Genomic DNA, 25,623 nt, shown 5'->3' with positions numbered 1-25,623 from the left:
AGGGACAAAGACGGACTAGCAGTCCAGCAAGCAAGGAAAAGTTACAATCAGGCTATCGCGACCAGGAAAAAGGTATTAAAAGAATCATTGTGGGAGGATCTACATAGGGCAAGCAACCAGAATGATATCAAAAAATTCTGGAAAGTAATTAGGTCCCCGTTTCTTTCAACGGATAATCAACCATCAATAGAAATAGCTATTGACGAGGCCCAATGGGTGAATCACTTCACAAGAATTTTCGGCGACTCAGAGTCGCAAAATAGTTTTGCCTCAAATTCACCACCGCAATATGAAGTTCCTATCCCCCTTACCACTGAGTTATCTTTCTCACTTGAGGAAGTCCTAATTGCACTAAATGAAAGTAAAGGCTGCAAGGCCCCTGGTCCTGACGGGGTTCCGGTAGACATCTATAAATATAACACAGATCTCTGGGCACCAATATTAACCCGCGTTCTCAATGCTACCTCCTCTCAGGGCCTTATTAACAGTTGGACGGAATCCATCATGGTCCCTATTTACAAAAAGGGCAATAGACAGGATCCTTCCTGCTACAGACCAATCTCACTTCTGGATTCACTAGGAAAAGTAGCAGGAAGGATCCTTCTGACGCGGCTGCAAACCTGGGCTGCAGACAAGAACATCCTGTCTGACTTACAGTTCGGTTTTAGAGAAGGCCTGGGGACAATAGACCAGGGACTTAATCTAGCCATTTTGTTGGGCAAATGCACGAGGGCAAAGAGAGGGAAACTATACCTTGCGTTTGTTGACCTCTCTTCAGCCTTCGATTGTGTTGCTCACGATAAACTGTGGCATATTTTAAAGGAAATGAAAGTAGAAGAACCTTTAATAGATTTTTTAAAAGCCCTCTACAGCAATGCCTCAGCGAGAGTTCGATACGGAAAAGCGGGAGAATGTACTTCGTCATATAAAGTACTTAGAGGGGTAAGACAGGGGTGCGTCCTGGCCCCATTCCTTTTCACTCTTTATGCAAACGGCCTTGAGAAGGCTTTACTTGATGGAATCCAGGACGTCCCCCAGGTTCAGCAAATCCCGACCCCTAGACGTATACCAGCATTATTGTATGCTGACGACGCTGTGATCCTAGCTAGGACCCCCATAGCTCTCCAGAAGGCATTAGTATTGTATAACAAATATATGCAAGGCATCGACTTAAATATCAATATTTCAAAAACTTTTGTGATGAACTGTGGCAATGGTAGCAAAAAGAGTAAAGATATCTACCTAAACGGGAATAAATTGGCCAGTACACCTACTTACTCTTATTTGGGAATACTTATAGATGATAAGGGCACATGGAACCAAGCCATCATACAAAGAAAACTCCTTTTTACGAGAGCCACCACTGCCCTTGTCAATTTTTCACAAAAACTGGGGAAAAGACCACCATCAGAACTGATCAAAATCTACAAAGCAAAATGTTTAAGCGTGGCAACATACGGGGCAGGGATCTGGGGACATAGGAATGTATTAGAATTGCAGAAAGTGGAAAACGCATTTCTAAGATATCTATTAGCGGTTCCAGCTTCAACTTCCACTTTCGTTTGCCATGCTGAGCTGGGAGTCCCTTACATCACGGACATTATAAAAATTCAACCCGTAACTTTATGGCACCGTATCTGGAAGTCAGAAACAAACCACTTTAACCAATTGGTGCTTCAAGATGTTCTCAAACTGGACCACTGCCTCGAAATTAAATGGATTAAGTATGTGAAGGATTTTATGACAGACATTGGTAATCCAGATTATTTTAACAATCCCTTTTCCATGACAGCTATTGCAAGGAAAGACTTTAAGAAACGTTGTATGAATCATATGGAGAGTTTGAGACTAACCAATGAAGCCACAAAACTATCAGTGAGCCATAACCTAATGATATCTACTTCACTAGGCATGCAATTATATCTTTAAAACACAGATAAAAGTTATGATAGATTTGTGCTCACTCGCTTCCGTCTAAATGTTTTTCATAGGCTGGTGACTTTTCCAACTGTCAATAACTGGTCTAACGAACTTTTACCCTGTCCATGTGATTCCATTTCTGTGCAATCAACAATTCATGTCATTTTATTTTGTAAATTTTATGATGAACACAGAAAGAGATGGTTGAAACCAATTTTTAAACTTTGGGGAATTCGTCAATGTCGACCAGCATTTTTGGCCCTACAATGTCTTGATAACAACAGTATAAATTACAATGTTGCCGTCTTTTTAAAACATTTGATTAAACACAGACATAGTATTGTTCTAGATTCTTTGTAAATAGAGCAAATTTTTAGAAGAATAGCAGACACCAGTTACCAAACGTTGTTTTGGATTTATCCCCCAATGCATCCTAAAAAAGCAGTAGGGGGCATCCGTTTCTTCTATTTTGCCCTGAAAAACTGTTAATTCATTTTTAGCACCTTTGTATATATGGACTTTTAAAGTTGTTAATATTGTATTATATATTTGCTGGGTGGATTCTCTTTATCGCCTTCACATAAATGTTTCCCAATTTAATAGCAGGGCAGATAAATTTGAAATAACGACTTGTATATTTTCGAGCTGTAAAGTCGCTTTCGCTTTTTCCAATTTTGTACCGATAATTTCCTTGCACCACATCTTGTACATATAGGATTTTATAAACCTTTTTATGTGTATATGTATTCAGTATGATATGTTGTAATGTATACGCTTTTATGGATTGAAATCAACTTTCCGAATAAAGCTGAAAAAAAAAAATAATAATCTAGGTCTATTCCCTGCATTGTTTCCTGGATTATTCGCCTGTTCTACCAACTGTGCTTCCTGTCTTTCTGCAACTTTCACTTGCGCCCACATTGCTTTCTCTTTCAGCTTTCTTTGTTTTGCTTCAATTTCATCACTGAAGTATTTTGCATGTCTCAAAATCTCATCTATTTTCTTACTCTGCCAATCCACTGTGTGTTCACGAATTCTCTCACCAATTTCAGGTCTGAGACCATATACAAATCTGTATACAAAGTGACTCAAATCTTTGTCACCCAGGTGTTCATCTCCACTGAATTGTTTAAACGCCAGTATCAGCCTTTCGTAAAAAGCATGAACTGATTCTTTTGCTTCCTGTTGTGTTCGATCTATCTTAACCCAGTCTGTCTCTTTTGCAGGTACTTTACTCTTCAGGTATACCATCACCTGATCATACTTTCTCATTACTTCTGGATCTGGTGCCCCTGTTCTTGGATCTCTTGGATATTCCTCAGTAGGCCAACTCACAACTATTTTACACTCAGTCCACAAGTCTGCTGGAACAATTATATCAAACAGACTATTCAGGTCAATCCACAGCACTTTTGACAATTTCACAAACCTATCTACCTGCCTATACCACTCGACGGGCTTTTCTCTCAATCGAGGGAAATCATTCGTAAATGATAAAATATCCTGTCTAGTCCACGGAACATGCACATATCCTCCTCCAGGTATTTCTCTCATAGGATAATTATCCACTGGTTTCTCCTTTTCTCTCACTGGAAATGCAGAATAAGTCGTTCTGTCTTCAGATTCCTCTCTTTTCTTATACCACGTATCCTTCCACTTTTCTACATCACCCCATCTTCGCAATAATGCTACCATCTCCTTAATCTGTCCTGTTCTACCAGTAGCACTCAAATTCTCTATATCCTTCTCTTAGAAGTCCATCCTGTAGGTTTTTTGTAAAGCTTTCATTTTATCAATGTCAACTCCCTGCTCATTTGCTATCGCTCTTAGCCTATCATGTGTATTTCTTGCTCTCCAGGTGATGCTTTTGCACATGAACATTAATTCACCATCATGATGACTCTTCAGAATTTCTGTTGGAACTGTTCCTGTAACAAGCTCTTCTAATTCTATACGTAACCTAGCCACATCAATTACTTGTGAATCCTTATCTTTTTTCTGAAGAACTTTCATCCAATCATTCAAATCTTCAACTGTTATTTCAGCAGTTTTTCTCACTGGAACCACTCTTTTCTGCGGTTCTAAAATTGGCATCCCTGAACAACTAGCTTCACTAGCATCCAGTATTTCACTACTGCATATGTCATGTCTGGATTGTCTCAGGTCACTTCTCTCTGTTCTTTTACTCGAATCTCCTGAAGGACCAACTGAATTTGTCAAATTATTCCCAACATATGGAACTACCAGTCCATTTTCACCTGTCCTCTGTTTGTCAAACACAGGAATAACCGGACCTATAGTTACAGGCACCGTAACAGCTTCCAGATTCTTCGTTAACTCCCTGATTTTCTCAGTCAGCTCTGTTGTGGTTCTGGCTAATTGTCTGGCATCTTCGTCACTACCTCGATTCTCTCTCTCCCTGAAAGAATTACTACCTCTTGATTCAGGTGTCACTTTTTCTTTCTCAATGATACAGACTGTATCTCTTATCGGAGAAACAACTGGTGTACTCTCATCTGGTTCTGGTCTATATGGAGGTGGTCTTTTGTAAATCATGTCATTCAAGACCTCATCCTCATACTCTCCATATCTTCTCATTTCTGACTCAGGAACCCTTTCTGCTCCCCCTTCAACTGTTCTCATTGGATATAATCCCTCTGACATACTAGCATCTCGCCATCTTTTCATTCGATCATGATGAGTCTCACGATCATGTCTCCTCCCAAACATGTACCTGTAATGACCTCCAGATCTCTGTTTCTCTCGCTCATGGACTTCCTCTTCCCATTCTACTAAAGCCTCAAACTGTGTAGGCCTTGGTTTCGGGTCTAGACATAACATCTTTTCCCGTAAATTTCTTAACACGGCCAGATTAAATGAACCATGTTCTGGAAATGCTAGAACACCATCTTCTTTAGTATACCTAACCCAGTTCTCCAACCATATACAGGTATGATACCCATATTTCGCAGCCATGAAGGATGCAGGTGTCTTCGCTGGAGGTAATAATTCACCCTCTCTCGTCTTAACCTCTTTATCCTTGCTAAACCACTGTTTAATTTTTCCAAAGAATGTTTTCTTCTTTTTCTCTTCTTGGTAATACATCTTAGCGTTTACCAAACTTTCTACTCTTTCCGTATTATAATTATACAATACGAGCCTTTTCAACCAATAACAGCGCGACTCACACTAACGCACCAATCCTGGAGTCTTTACGTCACTAAATAGCTCTTCCAATCCTTGCGCGGCTCACATCAACACACCAATCCTAGTGCGAACCCTATTCTGATCCACTATCCAATCAGAGCGCGGTCTTTCTGACGTCAACAGTCGCTGCAGTCTCTGTCTCCTGTCTTCTGTCACTCGTCTACCCCTCCTTTACAAAACTCTTCAGTAGACTTCGTGTCAAAATTTCTACAAACTCTATTAGTTACAACATAAAAACATCTCCATTGTCTGCTTCGCTAACCACAGAATAGTAAAGAAATCTATTTCTCAAGAATCAACAACTTTCATACATCTCTTAACTGTTTCCTCTAGGACTTGTCCAAAGAGTCTTACAATCAATTAAATGTATATGCATTCACGCACATTCATACAAGAAAAATATAGTACATACACACAGAATCCTGCTTCCCGAGAACAGCGAACAATCTGTCCCACTACAGAATTATAACTCACAACAACTAAGCAGCTTACTTCTGCCCAGTTCCTCAAACAAGCTCAGAGAATACCTATTACTCCTCCCGCGATAAGCTTTAACGGAAAACCTTACGGATCCCTGGGACTTAAGACCAGAGTTTCACAGATAACCTTCACTACCATACACACTCCTAATATACCAGAAATATATCTAATAGTAACATACAATAATGTCACTGATTCCGAACACAGACAATGTGACGTGCAACTTCAATTGTCACACGTTATTCCTTACAATCCCGTCTTTCCCGAGAGCAGCATATACTTCCCTCTGCCCTACTACGGAACTGCTATTAGCTCCCAAATTCCAGAAGCACTACATATAACTCAACAAGACGACTCCAACATATAGTATTAGTACATATTCCAACATGAACCAATAATCAATAATCAATAAGCTAATGTACAAGCAATCTTATCAGATCAAGACAACCATCAATAACCATCCTCTGCTACCAGGAAATTGATAGAGATCAGGATGTGTATAATATTCCCGCTACCACAGATAGAGTAATCTCACAGTTACACGCACATACATTCATCATACGCTAGGGCCCATTTCACTAACATACGCTCAAATACTCTACCAGCACTAAACCTGTGGGAGGAAAACTCCTAAACACCCTGCATCTGTATCGAGGTCAATAAGATCTGATTATTATGACTGTCCTGATACATAATCTAAACAATCTATACTACAATAATCAAATAATGTACACAATAATTGACAAGAAATGATAGCCAACACCGTATTCAAAAGTATGGTACTTTATGTAAATTAGTCAAAGAAAGTAAATCAGAATAAATCATTTTTCTCATAGTTACCTATTCTAGCTAAATGTCAGAACGGGTCAGGACAAGTCTCTCGGTAAAGTCTCTCAAGACGAAGTCCCTTCAGCATCGATCCTCACCAACGCAGATTCGGTACGCGGCAAATGGCAAGTGGCAAAAACCCTCTCTAGGCTAACAATTCTTATAGCATTTCAGACAAAGGAAAGATACATTGGAAACATAAAAAAGTAGTAATGTCCGCTGAATCACTGAGCAGAGCGAGAAGGAAAGGATGTAACATCGCTACATTTGAAAATCTCCGCTCAGGAAAAGTTCACAAAATGAAGACTACGGAACAGGAACCAAGAAACCAAAAAAGTATCTTGTTAGTTCAACTTCTCCTCAGCAATCGAGCCATAGTTCACAGTCTTTCTCTAAGGCTCCTTTGTTTCCCAAGGCTGCCAAGGACGTTCCATTTCTTTTGGAGATCTCCCAAAACTGCTGCAGTCCTCATGGAAAGTTTTCGAGCAAGGACTATGGTCAGTTAACTTCAGGACCATTTCCAGCAGGGGTCTCCCTTGTCACAGCTTTCACATCATAAATCAAGGCCAGGCTCACAGAATCGGCCATCTTTTCTAGGCCACCATAGGCCACAATAGACCATCTTAATTAAAGAGACAAAACACTCGTTACTACAGCATAATGATTAAACAGTGTTAACCCCACTAACACCCTTATGTGTATGTATTTATCTAGCTCTTGCAACATAAAAAAGCATTAATTCGGAAAGCGTTTTGTGCTCAAAAATAAACAGCACACAGCAACGTTTAAACATGGAAACACGCACGTTATTGTTAAACAGCACGTTTATGCTCACCCACGTGTAACTCTCTCTTATGTTAAGACAGACGGATTGATTAGTATAAACACACTTGCACAAGACAAATAATTAATCATTAATTATTAATAAATTAGTACAACGAATAGACATGCCAGAGCTTCAAAAGCCACTGAATTTTCAAACTGAAAACTCTGCTCCAGCAGAGGCACTAAGAGTTCTCCTCTATTCTGTTCTAGAAGCCTACTAACTTTCTCCTCCACCCTCTTTAATTGTTCCACTATGGGACCCAGATGATTAGAGATGATTGCTTCCAGATTGGCCTCTAATGTATTCGTTATCTCCCTGGACCAGTCCAACCCATTTGTGGCAGAGCTATTTTTACAATGTTGACAAGTTGACCTATTGGCCCCATCCTTTATAGCTATGGGCGCTATGGGTGTTTTTCTAGCCCCTCCTCTTTTGGGTTTGGTGTCAGTTCTTTTTTTACACACCCCATTATTGTGTGGGATACCCTTGACCCTTGTAGCCTCTGAAGCACCTACTTCTGGGGGAGAAACTGGAACAAGTAGTGATTTTTTTGAGCGGGTGACCACCTCCCAGTCCATTCTCTTTAGTGCATTAGACTCGCTCTCCACTCCTAGCACAACACTCCCCCGCTCCCGGTCTCCCTTCGCCCCAATCCCAGACGTGTCTACCAACAATTCTTCCTCTGGTCTAGGAGGGGAATGTTCGGGCTGATGCACAGTGTTTTCAAGCCTCCCGGAATTAATTGACTCCAGTTCCCCAGGGGGAGGCATGTTAGCATAAACTTGTGCTGTAATGACACACTGGGTTGCGTTATGAGCAGAGGGACCCTGATCTGCTGGGATAATTGCTCCTGGCGTTACACACTTAGATATTTTCCCCAGCGACGAGCGTTTATGTGCCAAAAGGGAATCAAGAGACAGCCTTCGTTCTGTTAACTGTATTTCATGAGTTAGCAGGGTCTCGGCTCTCGTAATAAAAGCATCCAAAGTTCCCTTGATTCCGCCCCCTGTCCTAGTTTTTTTTTTTTTTGTTTTGCCCATAATAGGATCAAAGTTATATAGTGGTGTGTGTGTCGTCTTCCTTAACTCCCTTTAACTAAAAGGAGACAAATAGGGCAGGCACGCAGAACTTAGACACAAACAACTAGCTGGCACTACAAACCCAACATGACGAACGTAACAAAGATATCAAGACACCTTAGCAAGGCCCCTATAAATTCCTTGAGTACCTTTTGTGAGGGCTCAGCGGACAGATCAGTCAACGAACCGGGTACACCCTCCCTCGCGTTCACTCAGGTGTCCCACTGTCAGTCCAATACACTGCTGATGTAGCAAACGTATTGAAAGCCAAGAGATGCGGCCCAGCCCGGCCTCTCTCGGCCCCTGACGGCCTTAGACGGCCCGCCCTCTGCCCGGCGGCGCCCACGCGCGTCCCGCGACGCAGGGGGAGGCGGTGCTTTTGAAGCGCCTCCGGGCGCGCTATTGGCCGGAAGTAGGCTGGGGCGCAAAGGATCACGGGAGCTGTAGTCTCCCCCAACTGCAGCCGAGGATCTTCGTTGGCGGCGGGGGAGACACACAGCGTTTGGCAGCCCGACAACACTGCCCCACACAGGACCCTGGACCCGGGAGGCTCTGGTAGGTCTTGTAGCAGTCTATTTCTCGAAAAGTGTCCTGGATTCATTGTCTTTTCCCCTTCTGAAAGACCATGGTCATATTGTCGCCTCGAGAAGGATCCCTCACCTGTGGCCTCGCCATCTAGTTTTTGCCTTGTGTTTGATATCAGTCTGCCGGAGTCACGGCCCTTATACCTCCCAGGCATCACTCAGCTGGCTCTCTCTGTTTCTTTTGACAATGTGAACTTTCATTCAAACTGAGCTATGCTGCCATCAGAACGCCACACATCTGCCACGCCTACTGCCCTCAGTTAAACACTGCAGTACAGCTATATGAGTGCCATATATCCTTGCAGGGTGGAAAATAGAGTCCAAAAACCACCAACGACCCAGTTACCTGAGTAATTGAGTAGAGGAGGAGTGAGCCGTTCCTGTTTTCCTGCCGCACCACTGGGGAGTTTAGTTCTTGTGAGCCTCCTGGTTCCTCTATCGTGCTCAAAATGCGCCATGCAACCCCGCGGCCTCAGACGCGCGCTTGCCAAGGGCAGGCCTGTCCATGCCCAACAGAGCCTGAAAGAGACTGGGCTGGGCCCCCTCTAACCTTCACGTTCTAGGATATTAGAATAAATAGGAGGTACACAGAAAATGAAGACTGCTGAGCAGGGTGTAGACACCATCAAAACCCTGGATTCATTTCTCTGTAAAGCAACGGAAGTCTTATCAAAAGAGATTGAAAATGCAGAGTGCAGACTCTCAATTGGTGAAGTAGGACTAATACCATCTCCTCTTGACATTGTACCCTCTGGAACAATAACTGTGGCTGAGATTGATTAGACTGTAGATATTGTAAATACCAGTCGTAAAGGGTTGAGTACAACATGTATACCTGCTAGGACTGGTACTATTAACTCCCCCACGGAACCGCCAAATAAGAATATAAAGGGGGGACGCCCAAATAAACCTGCATGTGGGAAAGCGAAAACTATGACCCATTTATGCTCAAATTCTATTTGAAATATTCCATCTGATTGTGATCATTCATGCTTCAGGCTGGAACAGTCAGTCAGCCAAACTATAAAACTTTCTTGTGGTGAAATTAATTAAAAGTGAGGACACCATAGCTATAATCCTAGCTACATTAATCTCACAAGAGGATACAGACCAAGGGACAGAGCTACCAGTACAGGCATCTTATTTGCATATTATGCCAGAATCCGCCCCTCCCCAATGTATTTCCTTATCCAACCATCCAGTAAGACAGATACAGTCACAGGGGGGAGACGACGGAGGGTCGGATATAGCAATTAAAGGAGATAATAATTACAACTCCCAACCACACTTGGGAACGCACATACAATAGATAAGGCTGTCATGCTTGCCAACTCAACATTTCTTCCCATTAGATTCTATCCCTCCTGTGAATACCAGTATACCTGCTTCACAGGGAAACACACTGAATTTAGAAGGCCGGCCTATTGATGTATCAAGAGTAGTGGCTTCTTTTAGGAACAGAGGTATCCCTCCCTAAGAAGGGCAGGTGAGAGATAACACTGGTAAGATACTTACAAGGCTTGATTTACCTCCAGCAGCTTCCCCATATGCGGTGATTCTGGTCAATGTTCCCGAGTTTTAGGGTTCCGAAGCAGAAACCACTGAACAATTAATGATTAAAACTCTTCAGTGGTTGAATAACCATTCTACAGGAGGGCTGCAACTTATTACACACATTAGCATGGCAAGAAGAATAGGATGGATAGGTAACTCTAAGAAAAATATAAGGGGGAACTGAATAGTGGTTATATTTGAAGACCCATCTATTGGCACGGAAACTACTAAATGGATTACCTAGCTGCCCATCGTTTAATTCACAGATTCATGCCCTACCTCTAGGTTTCTTTTATAGACTTACAAACAGAATAGTTAATCGATTGGAAACTATGAATGAGACAACATTCCCCCTGGCTTCAATATGTCAGTATTATGAACCACATATAAACCCCCTGATAATAACCAATAATCGATTTGCATCCTTAGAAGACCTTGAGGACTGCGATTGACATAGCGTGGATAGGACGATTTTAGAGGCTCCACGGAACTGTGCCAGTACCGCCTCAAGGCTCTCTCCGATATATACAAAAAAAGAATGGAGTGGCTGAATTTAATTAGCTGGAACTAAGGTCTAAATTAGCAGACCAAAATAGATCAAATTCATAAATAAATATGACTTCATCTGTCTACAAGACAAATGGGAAACTGGCCTAGACTATCTAGATGGTTTTCATTCATACTTTACCCAAGCTCTCTCATCTAGATTAGAGTGAGTGAGAGGAGGTATTTTAGTACTGGTAAGAAACACTTTAAAATCTAAGATACTTGCCTCCAGCGATGACTCTTCATTCAACTACCTGTTGCTGTTTAAAAGCCCGGAGGGTGATTTTGCACTTTTAATTAACTTTTATCTTGGATGCATTGGAAAAACAATTGAACACTATAGCAGGGATCATAACAGTACTATAAATATTCTGTGGGTGGGAGACTTTAATGTTCATAGCTGCTATAATACAACAAAACCAATATGTGGACTTACCAATGAGGAAGGCAAAGTAGTCCCTCACTTCACACATAACATTTATGGCCAAGCGCTTAATAGAATACTCATCATAAAGAATCTAGAAATTATCAATCCAGGAGATATTAATACAGGCATGTTATATGGAACATTTGGAGGCAACCTGCAGGGTTCTACCATTGACTATCTGATAGTATCAACAGCACTGAAAGCCTTTTTATAGATATAGAAGCACATCTGTCATATTTTGGCGATCATGTGGCTTAATTGTGTGTAAGTTGATATGGAAAAACCACACAGTATGGGTACCAATTGTATCCCTAAAATGAATATAGGGAAAAAATTGGATATCTCTTAAATGGGGCAATATCGATAAAGATAAAGTGGTTCTGCAGGTGATCACCAGGAGTTACTCTGAGATAATGGCCTGCCTTAGTTTAGATTCTCAAAAGACACACAATTGATGGACGGAATGCAGAACCAACCAAAACATTCACCCCCAGTCAAGAGACTTGGGTTAAATCCATCATTCTTTTTCTCACCATGTCACCCCAGTTTAGACCTGGCCATATGCAAATCAGCCTTGGCCCTGTGCCTCATGGGAACAGTCCAGCCCGAACTGCCAAGCCAGGTCCTCCCTGGACCGGAAACAAGCATCCTACGACCGTTTTCAGGGTTTCACCCCTCTTCAGCCAGAATAGCTTGAATCCAGCGGCAGAGTGAGCCCGGGACCCATGTCTGGGCATACCCTGGCGCACTTAGGGCGACACAGCAAAAGACACACAATTGATAAATGGAATGCAGAACCAATCAAAACATTCACCCCCAGTCAAAAGAGCTGGGTTAAAGCCATCATTCTTTTGCTCACCATGCCACCCCAGTTTAGACCAGGCCATATGCAAATCAGTCTTGGCCCTGTGCCTCATGAGAACAGTCCAACCCGAACTGCCAAGCCAGGTCCTCCCTAGACCAGAAACCAGCATCCTATGACCGGTTTCGGGGTTTCACCCCTCTTCAGCCAGAATAGCTTGAATCCAGTGGCACAGTGAGCCTGGGACCCATGTCTGGGCATACCCTGGCACACTTAGGGTGAGAAAGCAAAGGACACACAATTGATGGATGGAATGCAGAACCAATCAAAACATTCACCCCCAGTCAAGAGATCTGGGTTAAATCCATCATTCTTTTGCTCACCATGCCACCCCATCAATTGTTCTTTTTGCATTAGTTTAGATTCTTCCTAAACAAATGTGGTGGCTGCTTTTGAATTAATTATGAAAAAGGTGAAATCTAACCTTGTAAATAATGCCTCTTCTCGTAAATACGAGGCTGGTTTGACTCAACCGGTTCAACAACTTTAGCCAACAATCATAATGCTCTTAAATCGAACCCTAGGGACCAGACATTTGTCAGATTCTCCCGTAAACAATATAAAGAGGCCAGAAATAATAGGCAGAAAGAAATCAAAGAGAAGGCTTGGGATCGCCTTCACCATGCTGCACTTAAAAATAATTCAGAAGAATTTTGGGCAGTAATTAATTCTCCCTTTTTGACAAATAACCTGGACCCTATCCGTGAGACTCATGTGGATAAAGATACTTGGGTTGAATATTTTCAGAAAAATGTTGGTCTCATTTCTAATGAATTGGAACCATGTTCAAAAGCCCCCCTGGTAACATCTAATACTTTTTTATTCTTCGAAGAGCCCGAAGTCAGATATGCCTTAGAGCAGTGTAACAGGAATAAGGCTCTTGGACCGGACGGCGCACCAATTGATTTCTTTTTTGATAATTCAGACCTGTGGGGACCTTTTTTAACTAATGTTTTTAATGCAATAGCTAGAGTAGGGCCCCCAATCTCTTGGTCCAAATCAATAAAAGTTCCAATACACAAGAAAGGTGATAAATCTATGCCCAAATATTATAGACTAATTTCATTGTTGGATGACACAGCCAAAATAATGGGACTTATCTTATTAAATAGATTAGAAAAATGGGCTTATCAGAGAAATATTTTGATCCCTGTGCAATATGGCTTTAAGAAGTAAAAAGGTACTATGGGCCAGTGTCTAAATTTAAGTCTGATTGTTTCTAAATACACCCAGGTCAAAACGGGAACAATCTACTTGGCCTTTATGAATCTGTCAGCGGCCTTTGACTGTGTTTCCCATTCTCAATTATTGGACATCAGGGAAGAGATGGGCATTGATAAAGCAAATATTTTCTTTATTAGGCAATGGCACTGCAGAAACTGATAAAGGAGTATGTGAAATTCATGGAACGCGGCTTTATGTTAGAGCTGGCAATAGAGCTTAAAATATTCCTGTCTTTTACATAGAGGGCCGCAAAATTGAACAAATAGATACTTTTTCATATTTGGGAAAAATTTGATTCCAAACCACTGGATGTCATTGAAAAGATATTTAGGGCCAAAGCAACCTCTGTTGCGACATACGGAGCAGGAGTATGCGTATATGCAAATGTAGAAACACTTCAGTTGATAGAAGATACTTTCCTGAAAAAATTTGTAGACCTCCCTATGTCTTGCTCCACTTTTTATTGTTATCGCGAAGTTGGAAGTACCTTATTTATCTGACCAGGTTTGCCTAGCTCCGATCTTGCTGTAGCGCTCAATATGAAGAAGGGATTCTCTTTACCTAACACAAAATATTATTAAGGATGGTCTTTCTCTTGATAATGCTCATACGATCCCATGGATCTTACATGTTAGACATACTTTTACTACCCTACGTTTACAACATCTTTTTGAGACCCCATCTACATGTGTATGTATCTAAAAAAAAAAATATTTCAAAAACTATTTTATGTAAAATGGAAAGAGAAAGATATAAACATAATCGTAATAAAACTATGGTTTCAACTTATCTGAATATACCAGTCTTCCTGAGGGATCAGAAACCTACTTGACATTTGTAACTAATCCCAGGATCGATTTGTTCTGTTATGGTTCAGATTAAACCTTATACCTTGCATGTTGGGTTATCCCTCTGGCATCCATTCACAGTATGCTAGGCCTCCATGTCCATGTGATGGAGTGTCGACACAAAATGATCTTCACTTTTTCTTTTCCTTTAAATATTACACACTGTACCGGAAAAAATGTATTCTCCGTGTTATGCGCAAATATATATTTTTAGGCAATGTCGACTAGGTTTATATTTCCTGCAAATGCTCCATGGTCACTATGTCTGCTATTCGGTAGCATCCTTTATATGTCTATTGCAAAATGCAAGAAGGCTTAGTAAGTAAATATGACATGGATATATTTTACTTGATCTATTTATTGTTTTCTTTTAATGTGCACCAATAAGATGATGAATATTTGAAAACAGCTGATTTTATATGAAAATTACGTGATTTGTGCTTTTATGACCTATGTGTATTTTAGATCGAAAAAAGTATTCTTGACTTGAGTCAGAAAAAAAACTGCATTTAAATTAATCAGTTTTCCGTTTACAGGCGGGGGGAAAAGGCAAAGCCCATCATTTACTCACTGAGCACTATCTGTTTTGCTTACTGTGGGCATGATACTGGCCCTGAAAGTAGATTTTGTGTCATCTGGTCAGAAGTCGCTGATTATGGCAGTCGAAGCCCTGCTGTTTCATTTTGGCGCGGCAATTACAGTTGAATAGGGCTTCTCAAACGGGTCCTGGGGTCTGCCTCTCTATTCACAGGCTTCACTTTTCTTCTGTTCACCAGTATTAGGGCCTCGTGGCACAGCAAATCGAGAACTTCGACTCTGCTGCACTGACTTATCTTCCTCACAAACGCCAACTTCAGAGCTTTGCGGTACAGCGGATGAGATGCTGCTCACCAGCTCTGCAGTCGGGCGCAGAGTGGGAGGCAGGAGGAGGAGCTATCTCATGAGCAAGCTTGCAGGCTTGCCTGCTGTAGTGACCTGGGGCAGGGCACTAGGACCCTGCAGTGGACCATGGGGACCCCAGGGTAACCGGACACCACATCCGGTCAAGGGCGTGGGAGGGGACATTAGAGGGGACGAGGGAGCGTGGGCAGACGTGATCACGAGGAGCTCTGACCAGAAGTACAATAAAGGAAAGAGATAACCCCTACCTGTGTCCTGCATCTTTGTGGGATCGTGGGGACACGACACCTGCCACACCCAAGGTTTGAGTCTTGATGTCAGCTCCGGGGAGCAGAAAGAGTCATGTAAGAAACTAATGTCACTGTGTAGGATTGGCACTTATCTATATCTCCTCTCACTCACTTCCGGGGCACCTCTACCATGATGAGACAACATTTTCATTCTCTTGTTTTCTTTAAATCCTAAACCTTCATTATCTCAATAAATGTAACTTGACATCAAAATTTAGATTCAAGTGCTATAACGCTGTCTGACCTGAAAGGCAGGTAAGGCACTGGGCTGCTCTCCACCCCAGTTCCCTTGGAAAAATATCTCCTTACCTTGGCGCAAGGGGTCCTCGGAAGAGCTGAGTCTAACCCACCATCCCTAATGCACCTTCTGTTGAAGTTAAACAGCCCAAGAGAAGTCTGATGTATTTGTTTATTCTGTGTAAAGCGAAAGAGTCTCCCTCCCCCTGTGAGCATTAGTAACTCTGCGTTCAATAATTCATGTCTTTATTTTACATCATTTCTAACAGAACGTCTAGCAAGCATTATATGCTACAGTTTTGAAATAGGCCCTTCTCTCTGGAGAGACAAAAAAGGAAACCAGATGCAAAACATGCCGGCCTGAAAAATGCTTTAGAAATAAAAACATTAAGATAGTAAATACGCAGTTTCTGGGTACACATTTTCTACTGCCAATATGGAAACGAGGTTTTGTAAGACTTTCCACTTAATAAAATATTGTAAAATAATACAAATTGTCATGAAAAACAGGTTATAATGTTTCGTTCATATCAGGGGCATGTGCTCCGGAAAACCTGGCAACTCATGAAATGGGGTTCAAAGTGACATGGTTACACTGACCAATGCCAGTGCAGTCTGGTTGTCGCAACAAGTTCCTTCAATGCTTCATTGTCTACGTTTGAGCCCATTTCTTGGCTAGGACTACGGTATATAGTCCCCCCTTCCTGGCATTGAATACATCATGCAGAGGGACACCTGTTTCAGTCATGTTAAAGTAGACTCCTCGAATATCCCTTCATTGTTCCCGAGACTAGGAGGGGCTCTAATTACGGGTGGGTAAAAGCTCATGTTAGTAGCCTACAAGGCAACAGAAATCCCTCTTGATAAGGAAGGCATGCACAGACTACAGACCCCCTTCCCCGGGTTTCATATTGCAAATTGCATTAACCACCCCTACTGTGCACACTTTGGGCTTGATTACAAGTCTTGCGGTCCACACACTGCCAGACATGCCGGGGCACAGCAGTGGCGCTCTTCCGACTGCCCTTTTTCAATTAAGGTGGTCAGACCGCCATTTCCCCGCTACAGCCGTCACTTCCTGGCAGTGGTGCAGTGAGGTAGAGAGAGCAATATGCTTGGCGGGACCCCCGTGGTTCCGCCAAACATATTACAAGTTTCCTCTCTGCCACAGTTTTCATGGTGGTTTCTCCTCCTTGAAAACCACGGCAAAGAAGAAAGAAAGGGGGCCCTACAGGGACCCCGTTGCCTCTGGGCCATGGGGTGCATGCAGGGAAGCAAAACATGTGCTCCCCTGTGTGAATGAACCCAAGTTCCTGCACGGCATAGACTGTACAGTGCATGCCGTGCAGGAACTGTTTTTGGCATTCCCATTGCGGTGCTCATTTTGAGGCGCTGCTATGGGAATGCAAATAAAAGAAAAACCCAACAAACAAGAGAAACACTTGTAATCTGTCGGTGCCCAACCACGGATTTGGCGGTGCGGCAGCAGGGCGAACACAGCACCACACCGCCAGATTCGTAATCAGGCCCTAAAGACCATGGACGCCAGTGGCGGCCGACACAAAAAACGGCGGGGCTGGTGGAGGGGGTGTGGAGGGAATGGGGGCCAGCGTGAAGCATGGAGGAGAACCACACGGGAAACGCGTTGCGAGGAAGACGGCTGGCCAAACATACACGCACACCTAAAAGTGCACATGGCACTCCTCCTTCCGCCTCCTATACCCCAGTCCTCCCTCTCCCTGCACAAGCTGGCTCAGAGCCAGCAAATGAAAAATAAAACGATACTAAGATATCATTTTATTTTTCACTTGCTGGCTCTGAGGCAGAGGGGTGACACTCCTCCTCCACTGCGAGGAGCTACCTCTGTTTGACGCTAAGGCCAGAAAATCAAAAATACAGTAGAGACTTGCATTAGGGTAACTTAGGCCATTGGTGCACACTTGAAAAACCATGCAGGAGATGTTCCAGTTGCAACAGAATGCACTCAAAAACAAACAAAAGCAGGAGGAAATATGCTTCAATAAATCTCTTAAAATAATTTGTTACTGAGGTTTCAAAATATGTTGTCATACAGGCAAAATTAGCAATGAGGGAAATGCTGAACATATATCCCATCATTGCTAAAATTCATGATAGAAAGAGGAACATCTGATGCCTTCTTTCAGTGGAGGCCCAAAGTACATAAGCAATAAATAGCAACAGTGGTAAGTAGATAGTAGTAGACTTCCAGTAAGTTGACAAGAGGCGCGATGTGCATATGCATGGAAGTGGTCAGAACAGTAGAGTGGCAGGAAACCAGATAGACAACATGATGACAAAGAGGCCACCTTCATTCCTAGCAAACGGGGTCACAGAGAGGCTCACAGAAATCAACTCTGGTAGCATGTTCAAAGCAGGAAGGGCATTGGGAAAGAGGCTCACCCAAAATCCCACAGTTTTATACTTTGGAAGGCTTCTGCTTAGAGAATGAGCTAAGTCTTCTCACCAGGGAAGGAAGGGACAGGTTCAGAGCCCAGGGACTGTCATACACAGAAATCCAGTCATGGTTGTACAGTGTAAGAGACCTTATAGAGCTTCACTGTAGAACCCACCCAAGAAGGTACTGAGGCAATAAGATAATACTGCCTCAGGAAAACAGACGCAGCTCTAAATCAGCACTTGATATTGGAATAGATTTGAGCGATTATTCCTCAATCAGCTGTTAAATACTTTTATTCCAGTGGATGAGTTTTTCAGACATTTAATAGCAGTACCCCCAACCATTATTCCTTAATTCCTCCATATAGGAGCAGACTGAGACCTAGGGGTCCACTCCTAGACTTTTAAGGATCATCCTCCAGGTAGTGATCATTGCCTTCATGACCGGGTTTTGATAAAAGTTTTTAGGAACTTTTAGTTCGTGGAGCAGAGACAATCCCTCTAGCATTGTAGAAGTGTGCAGTACAAAAAACAGACCTACAACGAAGGATGGGCGGACTGTGGCACCAGATAACCCAATTAGGATAGTTGGCTCGCTAAGTGTTAGAATCCCAAAGTCAATAGGTGGGCCCACCCTCAATCCCCCTTGATTCGGTATGATTAAACAACTCACTGGGCTTGGTCCTTGATCTTGATCGTCCCCACATGAAGGACTTGATATCAGAACTGATTCGGGACAAGATCATTCTAAGGATTGGTAGCTGCAACATCTCAAAATCATAGTTATATATTGGGGCTTTAATTGATCCCATCCGCTAGTAGTTACTTGCAGCCACGTTCCAATCCATCATTTTATTTTTGCATACCATGATATATATGTCATATGCAAATTAATCTCTGTCCTTCTCCATTTGGAAAAGTCAAGTCTGAAGGCCAGGCCAGGTCTCCTAAGGACTGGAACTCAAGCAAACCCGGACTGGTTTCAGTATTTTGGACTTCATCAGTGAGGTGGAACATGAGCCCAATGGCATGGTAAACATGGGACCAGAGTCTCTGCATGCCCACTGCACTTAGGACATTTAATGTAGACATTTTTAAAAGTGTTACATTTTAACCGAGGGAGGTGAGATGGGTTAGAGAACACCGCTTGAGCTAGTCAGTGAAACACTGCACAGTGACTGTTACCCAGATCTTTCAATCAAGAGCATGTTGTGCAGAGTTAGGATAGATTTTGTGTCTTTGTAGAAAACAGCAGCAGTTACTAGTTAGTAGGTTGCTATTTTTGAGGTATTAATCTATGATATCTTGTTAAGAGGTAACACTATGGGTGAGGTGTAAAGCTCAAAGATTCAAGTTTTTATGGTCTCTTGGAAGGCAAGGTGATTTTACACTCCCTTTTGTGGAAGAGCAGAGAGTTTTACTATTTGCTATATTCGGCTTTGGGATCAACCACCCAGTTGCAATTTGCTAAAATATTTCAAAGTGAGTTTTTTCTGAAGTATTGGAGCATTGCATTGAGATCAAGAGTATATACTTTAGCTGAAGGTGTCTTCCTACTGTTTCTTGGAGTACCTGGTGCATTCAGTAGAGAGCCAGGAAGGCAAAGCTAACAAATTGGCAGCGGTGTATCGGTACTGTGATCCGTAGTTTAAGAAGCCCCTCAAATAAGTTGGAAGATGGCTTCTGTGAGGTACGCCAATAGGAGCGCACTGCCTGACCTACCGGCTGTTCTGCATCAGCGGGAGCAAAAAGGTGCGTTATATGCTGGACATGCAAGAGTTAAGCTAAAGTGGTGTCAGATGGAGGTCAACTTCTTGAAGGCACATTGCCTTCTTAAATCATGAGTGTGCTTACCCTGTTAATTGCGTGGTTGGGGACAGAGATGCAAGACATCATTAGTGGTCTGAGGACATGAACCAGTAGAACAAGGAGAGAGTAGGCAGGCGAAGCGAGCAGTAAAGAGCCATGGGACACATGATTAAGCTTCAACCTGGCCACATTCCTGGAAGCACCCACTTTTGGGGTGAGAGCATGTGCTTCTCTTTTCTACTTGATCTGCAAGGTTTAACAACAAATTGGAGAGGCTGGAGAGATGCAACATCTTTATAGCAAGTAAGGCTTATTTTTCTCACCTTCCCAAAGTAGAGACTGGCAGGAAAGCTACCATATCCACAGAGATATACTAAGTTACTGAGGGATATGTGTGGTTACATGGATACTAAATAAGGCATATAACTGCATCCGGCTGGTGGATATTTTGTTGCACTAGAGGGTTACGTGTATTTCAAGTGCATTTCAATGAATTTTCTAAAGACTGTTGTAAGGATATGAACTTGTCTACACTTTACTATTAATGAAGGACTGTTTCAGAGCTCCTGGCTGTACTGTAATCCTCAAATTATAAGAACATGGACTGGCTTACACCAAAATAATAACTCGGAAATTGACATCGATATTTCAAATTTATTAATTCTACTGAGAGAAAGCTATCAGGGATTCTCAGATATCAGCCAAAAAACACCTGAGCTTAATATATAAGTAGTGCTAGCCCAATTATTGAACAAGTGTGTTCCTCTTCTTCCTAAAGGTGTGTCCAAGGGCAAATATCCTTCAGCAGAGAAAAGTTGCAATGGATGGCGGAGGTAGTGGGACTATACCTCGTGTGAGTTTGGCCTAAGCGGACTCAAGGGAAAGTAAGTGGAGGTAAAAAGAAAATCACAAGCGATTAGCACAGGTTACTCTCTTGCGCTACAGTCTTCGACTGATGGTGGTAAAATGCTGAAGATGGGTGATAGTGGTGGTAAAATGCTGAAGATGGGTGATAGGAGTCAAGGTATCATTCTCACTAAGGAATGGGTGAGGAGGTTGTACCACCCCGTTCTGATGCAATGAAGGCACAAAAGAGCAGGTATGAGAATAGCTTGACCATCACTAAATCTGATGGGGTAGAAGATATTGAACTACGGATGTCTGCGATGGCTTAGAGTCAGTACTTGCTGGGAAAGATGGTAAGTGACAAAAGAAGAATCATAACAATGCCAGCGAGGGTCTCATTTCTAAATACAGTCCCTCCATTACAAAGGCGAATCAGTGCAACATTCACATCAAAAACGGTGTTAAAAGGAGCTAAAGTAGTTGAATTGGAGGTGGCAAGTGACAGCATTGTCCTGTGCTTCTCTGTTCACCTCTGGCAACCTGATATTGAGACTAAGCTGCCAAATTCAAACCCATCAATTACTGATACTCATTTGCTTCCCAAAAGGCAAACAAAGGAACATAATGGGCTGTGTATCTCCAACAATAAAGAGAGATGTCAGAATAGCAAATGAAGAAGGAAGAGAAGATTGCCCAGTAAAAAACTCTGTGCAGTCTTCCTCCTCCATCTATGGAAGTAAACAACCAAGGACCCCATAATTATGCATTGATTATGCATCGAAGAATATAGCTTTGAACAAAGCAGTCTCAGAGGTAAAAAGAAACCAGGTAGGTCTGAGAAAGCACCGAATGAGGACATATGCTCAGCAGCCATAAGTGTGAAGCAGACCTGTGAGGAGACCTCAGTCAAAAAGCGAGTGAAACGGATACTGAGCAAGGTTACTTAGATCAAAAATTCTCAATGGGTACCTAAGGAATCAAATAAGAAGGTGGATGAATTCTCTGATGAAGTTAAATTGGTTTTGAAATGATCACTCAAACAGACGAAACCCCCGGACACAGGAACATAAAACATGGTATCTTTGGAAGGCGGGAGGTCGCAAGACCCCCCGGCTGTATTTATTAAGTTATAAAACAATACATTTTTTAATTGCACGATAATCAGTTATACAAAAATCAGCAGGACATTAGATACATTATTGTCAACAGGTGTGAGTGACTATCCTTAACAAAACTCTAATACAGATTGTTTCCTAACCGAGTCTAACATCCTCCTCTGCATTTTTGTATACTAACATTTCTGGGCCATATGGCAAGGTCGCTAACCGGTGTCAGGTCCTACTAGCTGCGCCTCACCTGAAGATGTGCGCATGCGCAGCCGGGCCCGGTAATTAACCCGGTCCACGCCGTGAACTTAATTTACCCACTAAAGGAGGGCCCTTACTCTGCGCCATCCGGTGACGTCATGAGTATGCGCGCGCGGGGTGGCTACCAGCCTAAGGAAAGCGTGACTCCCCAATCCGCGCCCCTTTGAAGCACCAGTTACCTTGCCCCTGAAGTTCTAGGAGGGGCCAATGGCCCCTCCCCCTGGGCAGGAACCTCCATAGGATGATGCCCGCCCCCTCAGACCTTAAAATAGTTGCTCACCGGTCATGACCTTACCGCATGCCCCATTCCTAATAAATACGACGACCTATGGGAAAAAATACTAAAGGACAACTACACTGACTAAGTCATACATCATGCATAACACCGTAGAGCTACAAGGGAAAAAGGGCCTAAACACAATTGCACCAGCAACACATAATACAGTACCATTCACTACAATGGGAGAGAAAGTCCTACGAGAAAGCATCATCAGCAACATAACATTCCAGGTACAGTATCGGTCACTACAATGGGAGAGAAAGTCCTAAGAGAAAGCCTCATCAGAAAATAAACATTCCAGATACAGTTTACTACGCATGGGAAATTAAGCTAACAACATCCTAGCAATTTACACACTAAATCGGACTAGTAACGCATCAACCGCGTTGCTCCAGGGATGGTGGGTGGGAAAACAAGAAGCCCTGAGCGCAGGGCACGTCCGGTGTGGGGGAGCGTCCAGGCAACAAGGGGGTCACCTGGGCGCTCCCCGCTTCTTTATCCTGGAAGACCCGGATGTCGATTAGCGCCATCCGGGTCAGGGAGGGCGGCAACCAATCGGTGGCAGGGCGCGCCCCAGAGGACACGCCCCACCACCAAGAGGTCCAGGAGGTAAGGGCGGTCGCCGCACCGCCATGCGGGCGGGGGGGCCAAGAGCCCCCCCTTTTCAGATGAAGCGGAAATGCGAAAAGATGAGAACAGATCTTATTTTATCAGTCTTAATTTGGTTGGCATCCCAAAGCTTCATAGAACCAAGCGGAGGAGTTTTTGTGTATAAAATGGGTGGTCCAAGTAATAAAAACAGAAATACTAGAAGAAGATGGGAATAGTAATCTTGAAATATTAGAGAGGGTACCTCAGGTCTTGGATTTTCCATCAAACTGAAACCATGCCAAGAACTGTTGTTTTTGAAAAATATTATGTGGTGAAGGAAGAAATATTAAGGCCTGAATGAAAAGAACAATTGCAGCTTCTGCTGGGTATAATTTGTCCACATTCCCGGATTATTTTCACTCCATAGGCAAATGTTTTAGAGATGAGATCCTTGCAGTTCAAATTGAAAAGAATGGGTATTTCTGCATCCATATCAGCCCGGGCTGACATAATGGTAGCCTGCTAAGGTGACGTACTAGGGTGTCATGAACTTGAGGACGTGAGAAGCGTCATGATGAAAGTGCAAAAAAAAGATAAATAGGCATTTATTGAGTAAGTATTGCACCAGTGTTGCTCTAAAATGACAGGAAGAAGGAAACTTAAATGACATCTCGGTTTAAACAAACCACTGAAGGAAGAGGCGAAGCACCACTTCCCCGGGTGCTGTCAGCTGCATTTAGCAAAAACCAGGATGGGACAGAACCGGGCCTGAGGGGATCTTGGCAAAGATAAGGCCTACCGGGCTGGAACTGAAGGGACAGGAGGGGGTTGAGTGGTGCTGAGGAATTGATGATAAGGAGAGAACAGATCCACTAAACTGATTAAGAATAATGGTGTATGCTTAAGGTTGTGACTGTAAATGTTAATGGCTTAAATAATGCTTGCAAAGGATATTAGATATTTTCCTATTTACGTGATGTTCAGGCACTAATTATATTTATTCAAGAAACATGCATTGTACGGTGAAAGCAATTAAGATTAATTTGAAAGATAGGTATAATTGGATTTAGGAGATAATAGTTTCTAGTGCCACTGCGTTGCATCGATGGACAGCTTCCTTTATTCCAGGCATGCAGACTACTCAAATAATTAAGTGTGAGTCCGATTCCAAAGACTGATGGACGATCATACATTTATTCTGGCGTATTCACTCAAGCACATTAGTTTCATACTATGGACCCACTACAAAAGATCCCCAGGCTTTGAAAGACCTTAGAATTGCCTTAACTGATTACCCTAAAATTATTATCATGGGGGGGGGCCATCTGTCGCCTTAAGAGCCCATCGCCTCCCACTGTGTCATTTGGGCATCGCGACATGGGCGGCGCACTCCCCGCGCTTTCCCGCTGCCTTTGCCCCCACGGACGCGGGCCTACCGTAGCGCTCCTGCTGATCTGCCGCGATGGTTGGGGACTTCGCGGCGGTCGTCCTGTCTGTTGCGGAGTGAGAGGCCCACCACTGCTGCCCTGCATGCCAGGCTCATCAAACCGGCACCCACCCGCCTTTGAGGTTCGCTGACCTGATTTTTGGCCCTTATTGGCCTGCCGCTGAGCGTGGCGGTGCCCACCAGCCCTTCACAGTTTCTTCATCACTGGAGGGCACGTCTGCTGTGCTGCTGCCCGGAGCGGCGTTGGCCTCTGGGGGGGACCCTGTCCTTGCCGGCCTGCGACTTGAAACAGCCTCTCCTTCGCCTCACTTTCCTGCCTCTGGCCCCACTTGGCTCCTCTGCCTGACATGCTGCCGGCGCCTGCTACTGCCTTTTTGATCTCTAACCCCACTTGCGTGGCCCAGCACCTCACCGCCTCCCACCCAGATCTGCACAACTGCATTGGGGTCTGGTCAGACGCTGCCTTCCTGCTCTGGCCCTGACCTTGCTTGCCTGTGTCACCTGGTCAGCGCCCTTCCTGCATCAGCCTCTCTCTTGGGACCTGTGCCTGCCGCACCGTCCAATACGCCACCCAGGGCCATAATCCCTCTCACTGTCTCCTGCATCTCCCTAAGCTGCCTCTCCGCCTCTAGATCTTCGGTGGTTCCGGTGGTGCCCTTGTGTGGGGACTGCGGCCTGGCCATGGGGAAGACTGACCCCAAGCATCCCAAACTGGCCTTCGACCAGTGCAGGCAAATGCGACAAGATGGGGCGGCCTTGGACACGCGCGAGCCCGCCACCCAGACTAAAGTTGGACCGACCGGAGAAGACCACCTAAAAGCCATCATGCTAGATGTGAAAGCTACCATAACTGGCATCACCACCCACCACCCAGCTCGACCAACTGTCCGCCCATCTGGATACGGTCAAAGCCCGGGTTGACTCGCATGACGCACAGCTGACTCATGTGGAGGCGAGAGTATATGATGTTGAAGACGCCGCGACCCGAGACCACCATAAACTACTCCAAATGGACAAAGTTCTAGAACTGAGAAAGAACAAGAACAAGGATTT

Source organism: Triturus cristatus, chromosome 11, assembly GCF_964204655.1.
Source record: "Triturus cristatus chromosome 11, aTriCri1.1, whole genome shotgun sequence".
Classification (NCBI taxonomy): domain Eukaryota; kingdom Metazoa; phylum Chordata; class Amphibia; order Caudata; family Salamandridae; genus Triturus; species Triturus cristatus.
The sequence above is the reverse complement of the archived record's forward strand: the minus strand, read 5'-3'. Positions refer to the sequence as shown.